The sequence below is a fragment of the Conger conger genome, chromosome 1 (genome assembly GCF_963514075.1).
Source record: "Conger conger chromosome 1, fConCon1.1, whole genome shotgun sequence".
NCBI lineage: Eukaryota > Metazoa > Chordata > Actinopteri > Anguilliformes > Congridae > Conger > Conger conger.
This window is the reverse complement of record NC_083760.1, coordinates 72738305-72760016: the sequence shown is the minus strand read 5'-3', so window position 1 is coordinate 72760016 and position 21712 is coordinate 72738305. Positions and strand designations below refer to the sequence as shown.

General features: G+C 43.7%; 1 protein-coding gene across 3 annotated transcripts in view; it reads right to left on the bottom strand.

Moving 5' to 3' along the window:
* The window catches only part of otud7b (OTU deubiquitinase 7B), a 40543-nt gene extending 19393 nt beyond the window's left edge, over positions 1-21150 (bottom strand). For all 3 annotated transcript variants that reach the window (XM_061262275.1, XM_061262282.1, XM_061262293.1), the window contains exon 1: positions 20981-21150. The gene's annotated coding sequence lies outside the window, so the exon portion shown is untranslated. The remainder of the gene's footprint in view (positions 1-20980) is intronic.
* Between the last annotated feature and the right edge of the window lie 562 nt (positions 21151-21712).

Here is a 21712-nt window from a genome sequence, read left to right as displayed (position 1 = left end):
AAGTGTCCCTGAGCAAGACATCTAGCCCCCAAATGCTCCAGACGAGCTGGTTGGTGCCTTGCATGGCAGCGAATTGCCGTCGGTGTGTCGGTGTGTGAGTGTGTGTATGAATGGGTGAATGAGAAGCATCAATTGTACAGCGCTTTGGATAAAGGCACTATATAAATGCCAACCATTTACCATGTGTAATTTTTTAAAATGCGTTGGTTAAAATGATAATTCTTCATATTTTCATCCCTCTTCCCTATGGCTTCTGCCTGATAGACTTGTTTGGCATGAAATCTGTATATATGTTTCTGCCTGATATAATATAACACCGGGTCTATTTTAGCATAGGCGGCTGGTCTAATGATTTTACTTTCATGCCAATGCAGGTCTCTGTACAATTTAATATATTTTTATGTAACGCTAAACTTGCATTTTATATTCCAATGCATTTTATATGCTTTATTTATTTTTATGTAGATACCGCATAGTGGAAAGCGAAGTTCAGTTTGCCGGTAGTTTGAATGAATAAACATGGATCTTCTGTGAACCTTAAGAAACGACATAACATTACAATAATCCATAAGTCAACCAACAGCTACAGAAATGATTTGATAACTCTATAATGTAGCATTCAATTCCCTGTGGTGTTTGCATTTTAAACCCCCTGAAATGGCCAGATTGCTTGCGTGAAATACTGAAGCTAGTCGATTGCTAGTTTAGAACCGCAATAATACGCTTGGTGATGAACGTGCATTTGTTTTAAACTGAGCTTACAATTTCACCTTCAGAAAAAAATATCGGTTATCACTTTTTTTTTTACCGTTTCCAAATCGGTTTCAGTTAACTGGTTAAACGTTTAATCGTTCACACCCCTATTACAGACATGGTAAATGAGGAGATCGGTTGATTGTTTACATTTCTCGGGTGGACATGTGACCCAGGACTTCACTAAATGTAAGCAAGCCGGTGGGAAAGGGCATGTCCTTTATAGGCGGTGCAACGAGACAAACACAAGAGTGAGTTTACAAGAGTGAAGCAGAAAGGGCAGATACGGGCAGAGGAGAGAAACCGCTTCGGCTAACGTAAACACTCCTTATCACAAAGCAAGCTATGCTGACCTGATATCAGCATCATAATTCATTTTCTCTAAATTCAATAATGCTCAAAGTTCACCAGAGTCACCGAAGAGACCGTTTTAGGTGTGGTGGATTTTTAAATGTAGACAATTCCTCTGATGGTACTCGTATACCACACGAGTCAGGTCTCTTAGAGCCAATACAAATGCAAGAGCCTGTTCGCCAAAGTCAAATCATGATGTCCACTAATCTACATGGACTATTTTAGTAACAACCAACAGAACAACATCCAGCCACAAAGCCAAAATACATACACCAATCACAATTAGGATTATTCACCATAAAGAATACTGACGAACTGCCACTGCCTCTCTGGTTTCTATGATAAAAGTGAATACCTCAACATCTCATCCCCATTTTACCATGACTGGAAGTTCTCACAGAAAATATAGGCTGATCATCAAATCACTGTTGCCATTGCTCTTTTGGTTGCAAACGGTTCTAAGATTGGTGTGGCTGTTCCCGGTGTTGAGTTCAGGTCAGAATCATCAGCTCTACAGCAGCCCTGGTAGTCCAAACCACCTAAGGCAAGACCTCAGTTTATCTACCAGTGGTCCAAACAGCAGGGTGTTGTATTGGGGAAAACTATACGCTTTCCACAGGTTTGTACTTGGCCTCAGGACCACATGGGTGATGGACGAGCTGAGCAACTGCGGTCCATCTTATAAAGAAGAACCAATGACTGTGTGAGTAGTGCTGGGGAAAATGTGGAAGGACAGCATGCAGACGCATAACAAACCAGACTAGTCCTTTTCAATGAAAGGTGACACTTTGGAGGGGAACTGCATTACATGTGATTTCAGTGTATAACAGAGTGCGAGCTGCTTGAATACTGGAAAAGGGTAAAAAAATGGCCAAATGCTTACAAATGGGAGTGGCGAAGAACAACGTTATTAAACTCCTGTGGTATGAGTCATTTCTGTGGTGGTAAGAAATGCTGTGGTTGTGGAGCCCTTCCCAGGTGACCTAGGCATGACTCTCTGCCTGCCTTTCCCACAGCGCTATGTAACGATGCCGCAGACCACACCACGCATGGCTTCACCCTCAAACAGCAGGCAGCAGGTCTGCACTCACGGTCAAAGCTGGTGTACTCTGCATGTAGAAATGTGTAATACATCATATCCACATAGGGGATATCCAATATATCCTGTAAAAAAAGGTAGAATCATGACTCATGACAAGTGGTGCCCACCAGGAATTGCATTAACATTACCCGAAGACCACCCCATAAGCTAGACCTCTTTCAGAGTGGGATATATAAAGAAAACAGTTATATAAAGTACCAGGGCTTGATAGTGTGGGACACGTCAGAGCACGTACGCAGCTATGCAGAAACACAAACTATTCAGACTGATACAAGCTCAGAAATGCACTATCAGTAAAGATTAGCAGTGCTGCTGGGAGATATTGACAGAGGTTCAGTGAGCCTCACTGTTAAATGAGTTTCTGACCACTCTGATAACAGCAGGTTCGAGAGGCTGAAGTCAGAGGCAAACAGGAGGGCCTTGAGAAGATCAGGTCAGAGATCGTCTAGGTGGAATGTGTGTGTGGGGAAGGACTTCCCCTGAGTGAGACCGTGGGTGGAGACCAGGGCGAGACACACAGAGGTCTCTGAAGGGCCGAGGAACACAAAGAACAAACGGGAATGTGAAAATGAGAGGCCTGTCAGACAGAGAACGAGGGTCTGCGCAGAAAACATCATCCCACTCCTGCCGCCTTATTACACTGGGTACACAGTGTAACGTAATGTCCCAGGCTAAGCCCACATTACACAAGGGCGCGCAGAGACACATCGGTGCTAAACTGTCCGCTCATTCGCCAGGAGAAAGCGGAGCAGTCCCACTACTCGGCATTATGTAAGAGCAGCTGCCTACAGTTACCATCGCCCTGGGGCGAGAGGCAGTCCACTGTCATTCACACGAGAAGAACTGGTTGTTACTTGTTGGCCCCACGTACTCACTGAATAACAGTAGCAAAGCTCCTCTTAACAGAGAACATTCAGAACTGCAGAGAAAAAACAACAACTCCCCTTTAGGTAAAAGGTGGGTGAACAAGAGACTCCTCATGAGGCGGTTGGGAAGAAATATTAAATAAAAATAGTTCACTTCAAAATCAGCCATAAATATTCAGTTAGCGCGTTGATACTTGTTCCTTGATGTTTCTGTCTTTTGGACTACTTCAAAAGAAAGTGTACATGTCCATTTGTGGGTTCCCTTGCCTCAAGCTGACATAATGGAGTATGCTGAATAGTATTTGTCTGTATCTATCAGAGGCTGATGAAACACTTGATGGGAATTGCATTAATGGCCAATCTGAAGATCAAGCATAAGATGACTGAAGCTACAACAATAAGCCTTAAGTAACCACATGTGAATTTACCAAAATGGTGTGATTTGTCCCTTTAAAAGGAGGGAGGGGAATAAAATATCCACAAAAAATTGAACAATTGAGAAATTTGGCCTGCGTTAATCTCGTCTCATCTGCCCAAGTCCTGTGGTGCTCAGACGAAAGACAGGCAATCCGCTCTGCTCCAGTGGACACAACTGAAGGGCTAATGAGTCAGAAAGGCCTACACGATGCTGGCCACTGAGAGCCCCTGCCATTCCCTCCCCTCCACAAAACTGCAGACCTGCCCCTGGGCTCCCTGCGCCCGCTGGAGAGCAGGCCTGCCTCTGCGCCCGCTGGAGAGCAGGCCTGCCTCTGCGCCCGCTGGAGAGCAGGCCTGCCTCTGCGCCCGCTGGAGAGCAGGCCTGCCTCTGCGCCCGCTGGAGAGCAGGCCTGCCTCTGCGCCCGCTGGAGAGCAGGCCTGCCTCTGCGCCCGCTGGAGAGCAGGCCTGCCTCTGCGCCCGCTGGAGAGCAGGCCTGCCTCTGCGCCCGCTGGAGAGCAGGCCTGCCCCTGTCCCCGCTGGAGAGCAGGCCTGCCTCTGCGCCCACTGGAGAGCAGGCCTGCCCCTGCGCCCACTGGAGAGCAGGCCTGCCCCTGTCCCTACTGGAGAGCAGGCCTGCCCCTGCGCCCACAGGAGAACAGGCCTGCCCCTGTCCCCACTGGAGAGCAGGCCTGCCCCTGTCCCCACTGGAGAGCAGGCCTGCCCCTGTCCCCACTGGAGAGCAGGCCTGCCCCTGTCCCCACTGGAGAGCAGGCCTGTCCCTGTCCCCACTGGAGAGCAGGCCTGCCCCTGTCCCCACTGGAGAGCAGGCCTGCCCCTGCGCCCACAGGAGAACAGGCCTGCCCCTGTCCCCACTGGAGAGCAGGCCTGCCTCTGTGTCCCCTGCACCCACTAGAGAACAGGCCTGTGTAATCTCATCCTCACATCCCAGAGAACGCCCTGCTGTGGGCCCATGGTCAGGCCATTCGCACAGAGGGGGACTGGCACCAGCTTACACAATTACCTTGTTTATTTGCTCAGCAGACTTTCTTACATGTTGTGATTAGTCTCGCTTACACAGCACGCATTTCACACATCATCCATGTGAGCAGCGAATGAAGCGGAGTATCTTGCCTAGGTGTGCAATAGCAGGGCCTCGTCTGGGAATCAAACTTGCAACCCCGCGGTTATCAGCCTGCATTAGCTCCCCAGTGCGCACAATAGCCCAGGAAGCCACAGTCAGCACCCAAGAGACAGAAGCCCAGCATAGTTCCTAAAACTGGGGCTTGAAAGGACAGGTGAACATTCCCCTCTTCACCACTCCGGTTTTCCGAGCCACTCAAGCATGTTCCCAGAGGAGCTTTGGCGTCTGTGAGCTTGTGTTCTGCCTGCACTCCTGATTAAACCAACCACTGTCGCCACTCAACCCATTTAGTCCGGCTTTAAAGGCAGTTTGAAAACCCAGAACAAGAATTGCAAGCCCTCCTGGATCAGCATCAAGAAACACTTTAGGCTGCATTTCATCTTGGAATTGCCATTAGACTAACCTGTGAAAAACACTGCTCAAATAAATATGCTCAAAAGAACGCCAATTAAAAAGACTGTAAACCAACAGCCACGCATCTTAACTGCCATAACCGCCATGCGCTTGTTTAATCTGTTTAGTCTACTGAACCCTGGGACACTTGTATAACTTAATTGCTGCAACTCCTGAACAGTGGGAAAATGAAGACAGACCTGGTTTCCCCTGCTGCTGGGAAGCTTGCGCTGCCCCTCCCCTCCCAGGGTGCAACACGGAGACAGGGTGGGGTGTAGGCGAGCAACACACTTTTGGACAACATCGTCACAAAATCTGAATGAGATTTCACATGCTTGCTTGGTCTTTTATAGGTAACACATGGAACCAAAATTACCCAGGGTATAGCACGGAGTCGGGGGGACTGTGGGTGTAAAAGATCACCCCACACAGGGTGTAGCATGGAGTCGGGGGAGACTGTGGGTGTAAAAGATCACCCCACACAGGGTGTAGCATGGAGTCGGGGGAGACTGTGGGTGTAAAATACCTCCCCACTCAGGGTGTAGCACGGAGTCAGGGGGACAGTGGGTGTAAAAGATCACCCCACACAGGGTGTAGCATGGAGTCGGGGGAGACTGTGGGTGTAAAAGACCTCCCCACTCAGGGTGTAGCACGGAGTTAGGGGGACAGTGGGTGTAAAAGATCACCCCTCACAGGGCGCAGGTGTGGAATCCTGCTAGTGCAGAGCTCTGTCCGCCATCACTGAAGAAGACTGTAACATCTCCACCACGTCACATCACTCCCACACTGCAACTGCAGTCTGCGCTTAAACACGGCCTGCGCTAAACAAGTAATGAGTACTGAGAAATTAGTCTTATTTCACATTCAGCGGCTGCAACTTCCCAATTTATCTGACAAGACTGACAAGGTGACTAGATGAAACACATGATATGCTAAACCTTTCTGTCTTATTTTCTGGTTCAAAAACTATTACCTACTATCCTTACTGGATAGTTTCAAGATAAGTGCCGTTTCTATGAGTTAATACAAGACACTTTGAAGGCAGCATGCCAATAACATAGTAAGAAGGACACTGACCAAAATCAGGCCCAGGAGAATCAGGTAAGAAACAGGGGCACAGAAAGTTTGGGTTTATTCCTCAGAAGAGCTTATCAACTGGTGTCATTGAGAAATAATCCAGAGGCGATTAAACAACCCTGTTGGGCCACGTCATTCGGTCATCACCCAATCATGCCCTCCCCTCCCTCCCTCTCCTGGACCACAGAACATCCGGAAAGCCCCCATGCGTCAGCGCACTTTCTGCCAGGGCTGCCAACAGGCTCCAGTTTAGCCAGAGTCCAGAGAGAAATGGCAAGAGTGGGAAAGACAGAAAGAAAGAGAAAGGGAGAGAGACAAAGAGAGAAAGAGACACTCCTGTGAATCACGATTTCACAGTGCTGTGGACGGTTTTCAGTGGATGCAGTGACCTACTTGTGTTTGCATAATAAAAACACACAGCCCTGATCTAAGGTTTAGGTTTCCGTTTGCAAATTTGAACAAGATCGCAAAAAAGATATGCGTGAGACACTATCTTGGAGAAGGGGTGTGGACATGTGCGCCAAACTCCTTATCTCTATTTTCCATATGCTCACTGGCTAATGAAAAGGCCTCCGGTTCCAAGACAAAAATAGTCTCGTATGGCAAAAGATAAGTGAGAAGCACAAGAACTCAAAAATGTTTTTCTTATTCAATAGAGGAAAACCAAAGAACCAACAAATATATATATATATATATATAACCAGCTGAAGACACAAAGACGTGTTAATGGACAAGCACTCTACAGTAAGGAATGCAAACCAACAAAACACAACTCACCTCACAACAACAGCAACTACAATGTCTGGGGGTTGAGTACATGGACAGTGAAGCGGATCCAGTTAGAGTGACTGGATAGTGGGTCTCAAGCAGAACGCTGGAGGGTTAAGGGTGTGCTCCCGCCTCGATCGCCTGGCACACTGCGATCTGGCCACTTCCTCTCGTTGACATTCGCAGCAGAGTGTCCGTGGCAGTAGAGTTCAGCTGGTCCGAATGGACGCAGTGTTTGCTTTCCAGCGGAATTGTTTTTCAAAGCGTCTGAGAGCCGAAGTTTTGAAAGAGAAAAAAGAAAAGAAAATATCGGTGGAGGCTGTGCACATCGCCGTTCTGTGCGAAGGAGCCAGAGAGGGCTTCCTCTCACAACATTCTGGTGTGACTGACGGCAACAGCAATAACAGCTCTCCCTGAATGGGTTTTCAAATGAAAAGGAGGGACACATCCAAGCACTAATCTCAGCACGAACTAGCAAAGAAATTACAGGAGGAAAACACAGAATCAAAGGTTTAAGAAAAATGTAATTCTGTGGACATGATCATGATACTAATCTAGTGCAGGACACCCCCATACTGCTGAATCCAAAGGAAATTCAGACACAGAAACTGGGTGTAATAGCAACAGCAAGCCACTCAAGTCCTGGAGAGACATCGGCTTTATTACTTTTTGCAACATCGTAGAAAGCACCTGTATAAAGTCATTATTTGGCCAGAAAGCCACTGCACCAGATGTCATTATCTGCTGGTGACCATATCTGCTGGTAACTCATATAAAACTTCTGCATCCTACTTAGCGCGCTATATTCAGACTTTGGTGCAAAGACACTTTTCATAGAAACAGCAGGTCAGCTGGGACTGGATCCCTGAGTAAGCAGGACAGCACGAAGCAGCCCACATCAGAAAGAGTCGGAAGGAAGAGCAGATTGGGGCTGAGTCACTTCTCCACACAGGCCGATTGGCTGTCATTACCCAGCTTAATTGGGCTGACTGGTGTGCCAGCCGACCCGGGCCGGGCCTGGGGTTGCTGAATGTCTTCAGGGCTCTGTAATGGAGTCCCTGGCAGTGCGTGGCAGCAGACAAGGGAGTTGGGGAGGTGCTTATCTTGTTGAACTGTGAGAGCCTCCCTCGATGACCTCACTGTAAACTAACCACTGGGCTGGGTGTGGGTGTGCGTATTACGGTTACAGAATGGCCTCTGTGTAAACTCTTTGATGTGAGTCAAACGGGAAACAGCAATATTTCATGGTCCTTTCAGTATCGGGTTTACACGCTCCAATCGTAAGGCAGAACAGTCTAGACCTCCACACGTCAATGGAACATTAGGGAGAATATAAAGCGGTAAATTCCAAACACTTCAGGGTTTCAGCTGCATATTTGGAGTTGAATATTAAACATGTTCTATCATGTAAACAGCTGATTTGGGATATTATGAATATGGGAATTCATAACCCTATGAGTGCATTGTTGGCGTGTATTTTCTAAACAGGTCTTTACTTGAATTCAACAAGTCACTCCATGAAACTGAAACTCTAAAAAGCAGACATTTTCTGAGTTTGCGACTGGGGATTTGACAAACTCCAAGAAAAATGAAGGGAGCCAATTTCTGATTAAAGACGGTAAGCTAGAGAGTGTGGGAGAAGTGGAAAGATAGATCTCCCAGCACAGTTCCATTCTACAGTACATCAACACCACAGAAACACATTCATGTTGATGGATTCTGCGCAATTATGATAAAGGAAGTTAACAGAATTAGGCTACTTACTGTATGCTACATGGCCTTGGCAAAGCAGTGTGCGAGACTGTACAGTAATGTACGAGACTGTACAGTAATGTACAGGTAACACGATGATCATACCACAAAAATCACAAGGCAGAACGGAATCATGTACTCGTATGTACTTCCTGCTGAAAATTGCAGTACCTGGTAAAAATAAGTATACAACCCCAATGAATAAAGAAACATAGCAATTAATTAATACACTGTAAAAACGATGTTGGTAGTTTCATATCGAGTCTTAACGGACCATTATCTTACATTACATTACTCAGCAGACACTGTTAACTAGAGAGACTTACACAACTCTCTCATTTTTAGACAGTACCCATTTATAGAGCTGGATATTTACTGAAGCACGCTGCTGAAGGTTACAAAGCCTGGGAACAGAGTCCTACCTGGGAACTGAAAATGCAATTATAACCACACTGCCACACCAAGCATTCATTCTCAGCATTGCACAGGCATAGAGGCGGTCTGTTCATTATCTTTTGCACATTCAAGGCATTTTGAGTTGGGAGAAAACTGACACATGCCCTTAGAAAATAAATCAACAATTTAAGTATTGAAGTGCCTTTATTAGTGTACATGTACATCTTAATCTTCAACAAAAAAAATACAAATAAAATGTTTGATGACATCATTCACATGACGTGTAATTAACATGTCATTAGTGTAATAAAGCCACTCTTAAAACAGGCTGACAAAGAGAGCAATGCTGTGTATTACTGAGTAAAGCACATTTGCTTTTTATCAGTTTCACTTGAATGATACCAGGACAGTACACTAAATCAAGCACAGAAGAATGAGCTGAGCTCAGTGGCAATTAAAAGGCTGTAGGACCTCAGTGTATCTCCAGCAGAAATCTCAGATGCACTACATTACGTGAATGCAGGAGACACTCTCATCCAGTGCGACTTAACAGTTTTTCACAGTATCCACTTGAACAGATGGATGTAGGCTAGCCTATGCTTAAGTAACTCAGGCAAAGTACCTCCAGGATAAAAGAGCAGCAGGGCAGGGTGCAAAGCTACAAAACTCTGCATTGCCAGCCCAGTTCTCTACCTGCTATACTGCCAGCAGCTCTAAATCTCGCCACTAAAACCATGACTCTGCAAGTTCCAAGAACACTGCCATTTAGACGGATTTAGAGAAGAATTTTCATTTCATTTTCTACCAGTTTTATTTCCCTTCTAAACCTTGTTCTTATAGGGGCAGTTAACCAAAAAATGTAATTAAGGTATGTTTCCACATACATGGTGTTGGCCCATTATCTGAAATGCGACGAGTTTTCCTGATAAAATGCAAAACTTCCACAGAAACTTCCACAGAAATAATCCTGCGGTCATCCAGAGCCTAATTTCTGCAAGGTTTCATCAAGCTACTACCAAATTACGCCAACTGCGTAGCCTCTTCGCAAAGTCTCTTACAGGCAGACGAGTATGAAACTTGAGTGGCGGGGACGTTAGGGCAATGCGACCCGCAAGGAGCCTCATCAGGGTGAGCTGCAGCCAATACCTCGAAAGCGTCACATTTCAGCGAAACTGGATGGACATGCTAATCAGGGAAAGTGGAAACATACCTTAATTTCAAATTGAACTGCCCCTTTAAAGCAGTAGTCTCGTGAGACCCATGTCAGAGAGAAAGAAACATTTGACCAAATCAGTTAACGCTCTCTATAAATGTTTTTACAACTCTAAGCCGCTGTTGTAAACACATCATGAGGTATGCAGCCTGAGAACTGAATGGGGTACATTAATCATTCTGCACAATCTCCAATGCTCTTCTGTGTGTACAAGCAGCGTGGTCACAGCCCTTTGGATTACCTACACAGTACATGGGCCACTAGCCTTTTTATTGCATAGTTTCATCTCTATGTGTTATTAATCTGTGTTTATTACTCATTTATTAGTAATTTATTACTAAGACCTACCTAAATAACGTGTCTAAGAATAAATTGAGAATTATACAGACTATCAGCCATTGAACACAGTGAATAAAATTGGACAATGTGACCAGTGCACAGCATATTTAGGCAGCAGCAGCAGCAGCGCTGTGGATGGAAAGTGGGCATATAGCTGCCAGCACACAGACCACAACCAGCAGATTCTGAGGGGTCTGAGGATCCCAGACAGCACATTCTATACAACATCCAATACAATATAGAAGTTCCAGTTCATAAAATCTATGATTACTTCACAGTGTAATACTATGGGTTTAAAAGGAACCATGCCAGGATACCTTTCTGCAAGTCATTTCTGCATCATTTTTAGTGAAGTGCAATTTCAATAAATTCAGCTGCAATGCACAATAGTTTAGTGAGAGTTTACAAGTACTGTAAGAGTTCATCATACTTTCCAGCGGTGTTTTATAATGAATCTTAGATCTGTGCACGGTCTCCAGCAGCGGAATGACATACAGAAGCCCCCAATAAAGACTCTGGTACCACTTTTAAGCTTAGCCGGTGCCATTTCAAGCCTAGGAAACATTTTTTTTTTTTGCTGCAGTGTCCAAAACAGAGATGGAAAGATCAACAGTTATTCTGCAAACAGGGGCCACAATAACAGGAACCTGTGGATGACTGATACAGAAGCATACGTAAAAATCCACACGGCTCACCGGAATGTTCTCCGACTCTGAGCGCTCTCATTTTTTATCCCAACAAGATCGCAACGATCCCTTCAACCTACAAGATTCTGCAAAAGCACTAGCTATCCAGAACTTGTGTGTGCATGTGTAGCCTGTCCATGTGTAAAAAGAGCTGAACTTAAACTTGAATAACGTCACACTAATTCCAGCGTGGAATAGAGCACTGACAACATGGCTGAGCAGTACATGGTATTTGACTGAGCAAATATGACCTGTTTCAGGAACAGCACTGGGTCAAGGCAACACACCCAGTTCATTAATGAAACACCTGGGAGGACTGGGGGTTAGGATCAGACAAAAAGTTCCAGCTTTGTTCCATATGATACGATTTTACGCCTGCACCATACCCAAATTGATCAGCCATTGCCATCTACCTTCTGCTATTGTTTAAATTACCTCCTTTTAGTATCATCCAATGTAACAGCACAACTATAAGAAATGAAGCACAATAACATTTGAAAGTTAGCAATCTGAAAACCATAATATACTGATATAAGCTGGATGTAAGGAAAGCTACAGCACTGTATGGGATTCGGACATTTATCGACTCAAAACACAAGACAATATCATTAACTCGGTTACACCCAGTGCAGGCATCACCCAGTACTCTATAGCAAAGCTGTCATTTGCCTCCCCTGAGAGTAAACATGTCATTATATGAAGATAAACTTGTTGTAAATGGCAGAAGTGACATCATCGGGACTCATTTAGAAAATGAGTAGGCTCGTAAAAACGTATGTTTCGAAAGGTATACCTAGTAGCAAGAGAAATTTTCAATAAATGACAGCATTGTGAAGTAAGTCATTTGCATTGGCTGATAACAGCTCTTTGCCCATAAACGTGTATATGGTACAAAAAGCGTACAGAAATGATGAACGGATGGTCTCACATCCAGCAGACAGAGCGTGTGCCACATTCTCAAATTGGTGAAGCTGACATGCTAATGCCTACCTTGGCTTTATTCAAACTTCTCCAAAAAGCTTTTAAACATTCTTTGAGCATTTTGTTGGCCCTGGAGCAAGAATTCCAAATGAATCACTTAAAAACGACTCCCAGGCATGCATTTCCCTACAAACCCCACACATGCACACTAGCACATGCGAACACCTGTCACGCCACATTATAAAATGCCCATAATCCCACATCTAACCAGAACAGGCATTATCACGGATTTGAGGATGCTTACGATACCTGAATCGGCTATTTATTTCCTATGGTTAACAGAGATTGCCTCAGTATTTGCCATTTTCTTCAACACATCACAACAAATTACAGGTGTCTGTTCCTGCCCTTTTCACCCACATGGTGGGAGCTTGGGAAGAAGTCATCTACAGCACAGGCTGAAGGACAAACACGAGGGGGCTCAGCGTCTCATTCTAATGCACTCACTGCATGCTGAAATGTACTCATCTCCACCCATGCCTCTTAGTCTTAGGACAAAAATTTCCAAACAAGCTTCTGTAAAAAAAAAAAAAAAAAAAAAAAAAAAAAAAGTAAACTTTTTATGATCACATGATAGCTAATAGCTAAGCTGAGGCTTGCTACAACCTACAGCAGTCTACAATACATGATATTACAGGCATTTAGCAGACGCTCTTATCCAGAGCAATGTTATCCAGTACAATGAATGCAAATCGAACAGAGGGACAAGCGCGATGAGGACCCAAGAGGAAAGTTTCCGAGTCCTAGCATGACCACAGATAGAATTTGAACCCTTGAAGAATATATCAACTAGTGCCATCAATCTAGTGTTTCAATCCTTATAAGCAACATTAGCCATATGACCAAGCCAAATTAATAAGAATTCACTTAACAACCAATTTAGTACACTAGTACACTAATTTCTGGGATTTCTCTTCTGCATGGAATAACATGATTGCAGCGTGGTAAAAGTCCTTCACAGTTCATCCACAGTGTAGCCTGCTGGCTCCTAAGCACCAGGGGGCATTGAAGATTAATGCTTTTCCTACAAGCCACAACCATCTCTACTCAGAAGAACCACCATCCTTGGTTATGTGCAGGAATGCACGTTAATCCCTGCAAATATTTCCTGTCCCCCTGACAGATAAACTAACCAGGAACACACTCCCTGTAATAACATGTTTTCAGCATATCAAGCAGCACTCTACGCCAATTTATTGCAATGAGGTTTGTGGCATGAGGTGAATACTTATAGCTACAAGAATAATAATACACGTCATGGGAATTATTAACTGTTAAACATGTTCATACGAACATGATTTTATTCGTATAGCTGATGCTAAGGATGCTAATGCTAAGCTAAAGCAGAATTAGTCAGGGAGGTGTGGCTGTCGCTGTTGTCAACCAAGAGTATACATTGTCACAAGGCATCAACCAACAGAGGGAATTGATCAGTATAAGCATGGTTCTGAGAGTTGCCATCTAGTTAGACCCATGGATATAAATGTCCTGTTGGCCCCCTTGTTTGTGAAATTATGGAGGCCCCCTGAACTTCAGCTTGGTGATAACCACAATGCAAGTATGCCAGAACACTTTTGTAATCTTTGGAACTTCATTACAATCCAGATATACTCATTTATTCTGCGCACGGTAATTCTGCATAGAAAGAATTAAGGAAAACGGAGGAAGGAACTCTTTGGCCTTCCACCATAAAAGGGAGTGGAATATTCTTGAGCCACACCTTTTCCGTGAACTCCAGGATGGTACAATACATATCACAGAAAGAGGCTTGTCGCCTTGAATTTAAAATACCCTCCAATAAGTACACAGCACTTTTGCTTCCAGTCCGCAGAGACAGCCCGCGGAGGCTAACCCAAACCCACAACTGCGGCTTGGCCAAAGCAGCACTCACGCCCCATTCCTTTTCAACTGGTTTTTCTTCTTCTTTTTATCAGTTAGGCATTTGCATTCATAATAACAACAAAGCTGCTATATGTGATTACCATTCAGCCAATTTAGGCTAAACATTTGAATAATATAAAGCTTAAAGCAAACCTATGTGCATTGGTTTGTGCCAATGAACATAAAAAAAGTTATAGGCTCAGCGGATACTGGCCGTCACTAGCCGTCTGATCATAGAAAGCACAGACATTGATACTGTACGGCTACCTCCAAAAGCCTGTGTTTTTTGGCATCGTGATAAAAACCCCAAAAAATATCAAGTAGCAACAAACCTGTCCTGTAGAATAGAGCAGCTGTGAGGTTGCTGGACTCAGCCTGTGAACTCCCTGACTTGTTTTCACATCTGCCATGAGTAATACGAACTCCTCTTTGTGTTTTCAGAATGGGCAGAGCACACTACACAGACAGTGATAAGCCTCTGAACACTTGTGCTTCCATATTTCCTCTTTCACACGAAGCGAAAAATAGCAACATTCTATCCATCTTCTTACACTTCCATTCAAAGGAGGCATTCAAACAAACTGCTATTGCTCTTAGTCACTGACAAATAAACATTAGTTTATTTTTATAATATACCTATTTATAAAAATAAACTAAATTAAGTTTGTATTCTAAATATATAAATATATATAAATTAAATAAATTAGCAATTAAATACTGAGTTACAAACAGGTAGGAAATAAACTTGAGTCATAAGCTCAAATGTGCAAAATCTGAAGGTGATGGGCATAACTATGATGCTAAATGTAAGCGGCATACCCTGGCGTTGCCCTGGGGCCGCTAGGGGGTGCTGTAGGCCCCAAAGAAATGTGCTCCGCTCCTCCACAGCACCCCCAGGGTTTTTGGTTAAAACATTTTTGCTTTTTTTCTAAATGTATAAAAATGACGTAACCTATGTGATTCCATTGGCTCTTTGCTAGCTGGTTAAGATAACTTTGGGTGAGTTGTGGAGTTGTCGCTACACAATGCCCGGACTTACTTTTATTGTAGCAAAGAAACGCAAGAAGGAACAGGAGAATGCGAACAAGGATTCCGGTGATTATGAAGAAAATCATTATCAATACCAACTGTGACTTTTTGCTATTATGAAGGCCATATAGAAATGCATGTTTTGATATGTGTAAACTTGTGTTCATCTCTGTCACATTACCTGTCACTTCAGCTGCATGCGAACGCAGATTTTTCAGGTGTCGACTGAATAGCTAAGTGAGGAATTGCAGTCTTAGGTAAAATGTATATCCAAGTTAGACAGCGGTTTTCACTCTATGCCAAAATGGAAATGGCACTATTAATGAACAAATGGCCAGCCCCTTGTGCACCGGGGGCTACACCACTGCAAATTCAATTGCATAAAATGCGAGGACGTGTCATTGCGAGGTTAGTGAAAAATTGGCTATTCTGTTTTGAGAAAGAAACATATGAAGCACATGACTGGTGTTTAATATTATACGCCTAAAAATGAGTCAGCAAAAAGAGGTCAAGACTTCCAATAACCACACAAAAAGAATAACGAAAAGTCGCATGCCTTTACGTTACTGCGTAACGTTATAGACAACTGCCTAAAGCCGTAGTGGGAAAAAAAACATTCTGGGGTTTACGCCATAAATAGCAACTGGGGTGCGACGCACGGGCAATGTAAATGCCTTACCCCCCTTACCTGTTTTTGTTTGAAAAAACTGATTATACAAGACAAAGTGACCACTGCATCCTGAATTGGACATCTATACATGTAAAGGCAAAATAAACAAGATTGTATAAGTACTCAAATTTTAATCACAGATATTGATAGAAGAATGATATGGCATAATTGCATAAGAATTCATCTTGTTTACTTTGTGATTCAGTGAGCAGTGTTTTTCACGTACTGGAATACCTTGAGGCTATCTTTGGCTTCATCTTGTTGCTATGACAGAATACGAACATCTCACCACCAAAGATTTGTATATCCTTGAGTTAATGCTAAATGCCATTGGGTCACACTCGTTCCAGATGAGACTGGGAAGGGGGAGCTTGTTAACCGGCAGAACTATGGACAATGGCTGCCCTTAGAAGCCCCACATTTCACATCATTTTCTTGTTTTCCCTTAGTAATGAAACAGGAGAACACAGTTTGTTTCTTCCTCTCTCAGTATGGTAGCATGATCACTGAATGTCGGAGTCCAGCAGTCTCTTGACACCAGCACCACGGCCAGTAGGGGACTTACGCAAAGGGGTTAATTCATTAATCCTTCCCCGCAAGTTTAGAAGTGGCTGAAATCACTGTGGGGGGGGGGGGGGGGTTGTTGTTTAAATTACTGACCAAGTTATGATACACATCTCAATTCCTTGTCAAATGTCAATGAAGACATGCAGTTTGCCATTTGAAGTACATTCAAACCAAGTTAAAAAAGTAGGTCCCTCAACCATTCAACCCCACTGTTTACTCATGAATAATTGAATGAAACAGTCTTCTGCAATTTAGCTAAGCACTCCATTAACACAGTCCTAGGCTCATGTCTGACCCCAGCCTGCACACGAAAGGGAGAAGCCTTGCCATTCTGTCCTAATAACCTAGAGTGCATTTCATGTGCTCCTTGCTTATGGACAGGACGCGGTCTTTCGAAAGCAGGGAGCCCCATGGGAGTAGCTCCTCTCTGGGCCCGGCCCTGAAACCGATCCCTGAACCCAGCCCTGGCCCCGCCCAGCAGCTGTTTGAGGAGTCCTCTGGAGAACGCTCCCCTCGGGTTTACATCTCCAGTGCTGGCTTCATGAGCCGGACTGTGGGACTCCACGCCGTAGACCCACGCGTCCTCCACAGGGACGAGAAGGATGGCCCCTCCTCCAGGCGACTCTGCGCACAGCCCACCAAGCAGCGCCGCGGACGCAATGAAACCGCTGCCACGGGTAACCTGAGCACGCTCCTGCTTCCGCTTCCAATTACACCTCGCTCACATGCGGCCGTCATCTCATGGCTCCATACGGGTCTCTATGATGATGGTTTCAAAGCCATGTCCACCTGCCGCTTTCACAACTTCACAGCCAACGCGGGATGTTGCAAGGCTAGGAGTGCTAGTTGCCTATATACAATGATAAAAATTTTAAAAGATGGTGTCTAGAGTCAATAAATGTAATAAAACTGCTGCCTGACAGTTATTGCCTACAGAGAAAAGCCCATGCAAAGAATTGCCGTGACACTGAGACTAACTCCAATTCGGGAGCTGCCCTGCATAGTCATCAGACCAGTGAGTCACTTTGCTGTGATAATTGTGTCTGCAGCAGAATTTCACACAGATCCATCAGGCTCAGGGTAAAGCCATTGAGTCATCACACGACAGGCCATGTCCCTCCTGGGTGGTTCTACTGGGCTAGGCTAATACTTAAAACACTTAACGCTCAAACATCCAGGAAAGTTCGCCAAACTACTTACAGGCTGTTGTTAAAATTGGTTTTCTCCAATGAGGATTCATGGGATCAGCTGCCCTGAAACTTCTCAGAAAGGCACCTAAAACACTTCAGTCGCCATCTAAAGTATTGCTTTTACACAATTTCAAACATTTGATTGAAACTTGTGCTCGAAAGATTTTCCAAAAATAGGACTGAGACAGACAGGTCAACCCATTCATTCTCAGAGCTACATTTCCCTTGCCAGTCATTTGCATCAGTTTTCATTCATCCACAGTCCACCATGAATGAAAATGAGGATCCCATTTGTCGGATTCTTGTGCTGGCACAGAGCTCTAAGCTTTTCAGTGGCACTGCAGAAACACAGCCTGTTCTGAGAGTCACTATGCATTGAGTGCCTAATTAATATCTAGGCCTCAGTGACTGTGAGGCAAATTGAACAACAACATGAACAAGAGTGGTACACCAACAACAAAACACTGCCCGTTCAAGGCCTACAACAAGGCCTGTAGGCCTCCACATTCAAGAGACTGTTTACCTGCCCCAGTTCCTCCTTTGAGGCAGGCTGCTTACACTGGACAACACAATGACAAAGGATACTGTAAATAAAGGGCTGAATAATTTAAACTGAAGTGTAACACTACCCTTCTGTTGTAGTGGGACTGGCCAGGGCCGCAAAACAAAGCCAGGCTTTTGTTCCCTGTTGGAACTATTAGTGAGAAGCAAATGCATTCTCTACCATACTGGTTTAATGAAATGACCTCAACGATCAAAACATTAAAACACATTTATGAGTATCATTAATACAGAATATAGGGAACAAGTGTTTAATGTCAGCACATGCCAACTTAGAAACAGGGGTAGTGTCATTTTAAATTTGTACCTGACCTGATTGATTGATGCAATGGCAGTTCAAAAGCTTACTAATAGCGGAGTCAATGCAAGCAGCAACAGCAACATGAAAGACACAAATAATCTCTAGACACGTTTAGGAACCAAAATATACTACCTGGTCTATTTAGTTGTGTGTCACCTGTCTGTGTACTCCAGGGATGGGCAAGACAGGCCATATCAGTTTCTGGATTTCAGACAAACTACTGCTTTTAATTATTTAATTAGCCCAATCATTCATGCGATCTGTAATTTTTAGCCACATTCTGTGATATAAACGGCTGCTGATAAATGGTCTTGACCTGTAGCGTTTAACTGTGATCTAATTTACGAGTGAATCGGTCATGGTGCATATGGCTATTTGACTGATTGAGCCAGGGTAACTGGTGGAAGCAAAATCCAGCATACACACCGGCCCACCAGGACTGGTGTTGGCCCTGGAGTACTATATAGTTGCAGACCCAACCACTTTCCAACAAAATCCTACATTAGCAGACACCAAATGTTTTTTTCATAACTACCATACAACATAAATCATCAATATCCAGCATCTAGTTATTTCTCCAATCCCCACTTTTGTCCTAATAAAACGATGCAAGCACTGTCGACTCGAGACAAAAGAAAGAAAAAAAAAAACAGCAGGTTAAAATTTCAAGTCAGCTTTGAGACCAACAGGATACAAGAAAAGTATACTTGTCACATAGAATCAATGCAATAGACTGTATCCTTCGCTACAGAAATTGTTCGGGTGACATATTAATCACGCTGTACCAATATTCGCAGTATTCCCGGCCAGGACCGAACGGTGCACTGCCAAATTTCACACGCAGACATGAATAAAATAATGAATATCTTCAGAAGTGAACGAGTGGGCTGTAAAAGTGGTCTACATAATACACATGTGGCTATTAGTGTCAAATAAAGAGAATATAAGTATAATGGTTCAATTTGCATCAGGTGAACTAAAACGTAACGTTAATCGATGCACAACATGTTAACAATTACGCAAAGCCTACATTTAAAAAATCGAATAAAACTTTATGACTTCAAGAGCCGGTTTCACAGATACAATTCAACCTTAGTCCTGGACTAACCTAGGTTTTCTATGGAGAATCTCCACTCAAAATTGAGTTTAGTCTAGGGCTAGGCTGTGTCTGTGAAACTCGACCGAACATAATTATGAAATAATGCGGTTAAACCACATTAATCTGTAACTACGCATTTTTGTTGCTGTTAACATATTTTAACCCCCTTGTGTAAGGTCCATTATGAGGATTCTCCGACCGCTATTTTTTGTTCTCTAGTAGTAAATCCTTGTTACTATTGAAGCAAGCTAGCTTGCATTATAGCTATTAATACGTGTAGAATGTTTAGTAAGCATGAGTATTGAATTCCACCCGCGCAGTTTCATGTTGAATGTAATTAAAACAATTGTAGAATTCAATGTACAAAAATAAACCAAGGACATCCAAAAACGTTATATAACGTTAATAACGTAATGCTCATATTAGACAGTAGTACCATAGATAACTAGGCATATGAAAGCATTTAAAAGGTGTGGCTGGCTCGCTGACGAGTTTACTTGCTTGCTTAGTTAGCTAGCTATTCTAACGTTAGCTGAAGAGAGTTCACTTACTAGCTATAGTTAGCCGGCTGGCAACAAGGAACAAGAATAATGTATCTAGCGAGCTAAGCCCACAAGTTCAAATCTATTCAATGTGTAGCTAACGTTAGTACGGTAAATACAATTTCCGAAAGCCAAAACCCGTATGATGCAAAATGTCCCATTTAACTAGCTAGGTTGCTAGCTGAGTGGCTATGCACACAATGGTTGTGATAAGTTACCTTGTATAACCAACCAGACAGTCCAACTTTTAACCAGACAACGTTAGCTAGCTAGCTAACGTAAGCAAGATCGTAAGCCAATATAGCTACATTACCAAGCTACGTTTACAAATTCCGTTCCAAAGTAAGTTTGCTCACCTCAAATTATTTAACACAACAAATCCACAAAATTAGCTGCAGCTAGCTACTAACGGTATCCAAATTAGCCATATACTTATCGAGAAAGCTAACGTGTTACATAAATACATCGTTAGCTTGCTCTATAGCTTTACTAGTGTTGCTAATAAAAGTTAGCGGGCTAGCCAGTCTAGACAATCCAGTCAATTGTGCTCGACCCTAACTGGATATATAACGGAGCAACGCACAGCAACACGCCCTGCTAAACCAAATGAATGGCTAACCTACGAGTTAGCACGAACATGCAATGTGTTGCTAACATGGTCTAGCGCATCCGATGTACAGCGTTAATAGTTATCATGGCTGTCTGCTGGGTTAAGTAACTCTATACGAAACAGTCTTTTGATAACTACCGATGTTTGGGTCGAGAGCTGTACATTATCCTATTTAACTTGCACAGCCAACTATTCAGTCGGCAATTTAGCTAGCTAGCTAGGCCAAAACTGAATTGACAGAACTCTTTGGACTGAGATTGAACACATTATGAATTGCTTCAGTATACTTACCTTGAGCGGCCTCACAAATTTGTTTCTCATCGCCTGGCCGGTTCTCTTGGAAGACGTTAAATAGTATCGTCCACGTTTTTCAGACCACTTGTTTCTATCTTTGTACAAATCCCGCAAAGCTGTCTATTATTTAGCATTAAAAAGCCCTACCGATAAAGTAGGTAAATTCTTGCAACAACAACAATGTCGCTAGATACTGCTAAAGTCCGCCCATCTGTGAGAACAGAACGTCTCTCATTGACTAACAAGTGAAAAGGTGGGTTTGACTGACACTGAAATACCCCAATGGCCTTACAACATAGGTTGGATTCCCATTTTCGGATTGGGCCTTTTGGTGGGTATTAAACTGATCAACAGTAATTTGTACGATAGAACAGTTTTACAGACAGGCGATTGTAGCCTCATGAAACTAGATAGCGTGCCAGTGTGAGCGTTACAGGAGTATTCATAACAACACAATGATAAATTCAAATGAACCTATGCAGTGGAGTGTGCTACGTTGAATGGCAGCTGAGACTGCGCTGAGAGGAAAGCAAGAAAATTTGTCACCAGCAGCTGCAACTCCTGAACATAACGCATTTTTGGAGCTGCTGGGTGCTGAGTCACCTGAAATTCTGACAAAATGCCTACCTGTCAGGTCAGATAGAGGCAATAGAAAAAGTAGCACCTGACAATTTTACTTGTATTGAGCTGTTCCTTCTTTGAAATGGAACCAAGAGCTCGATAATCCTG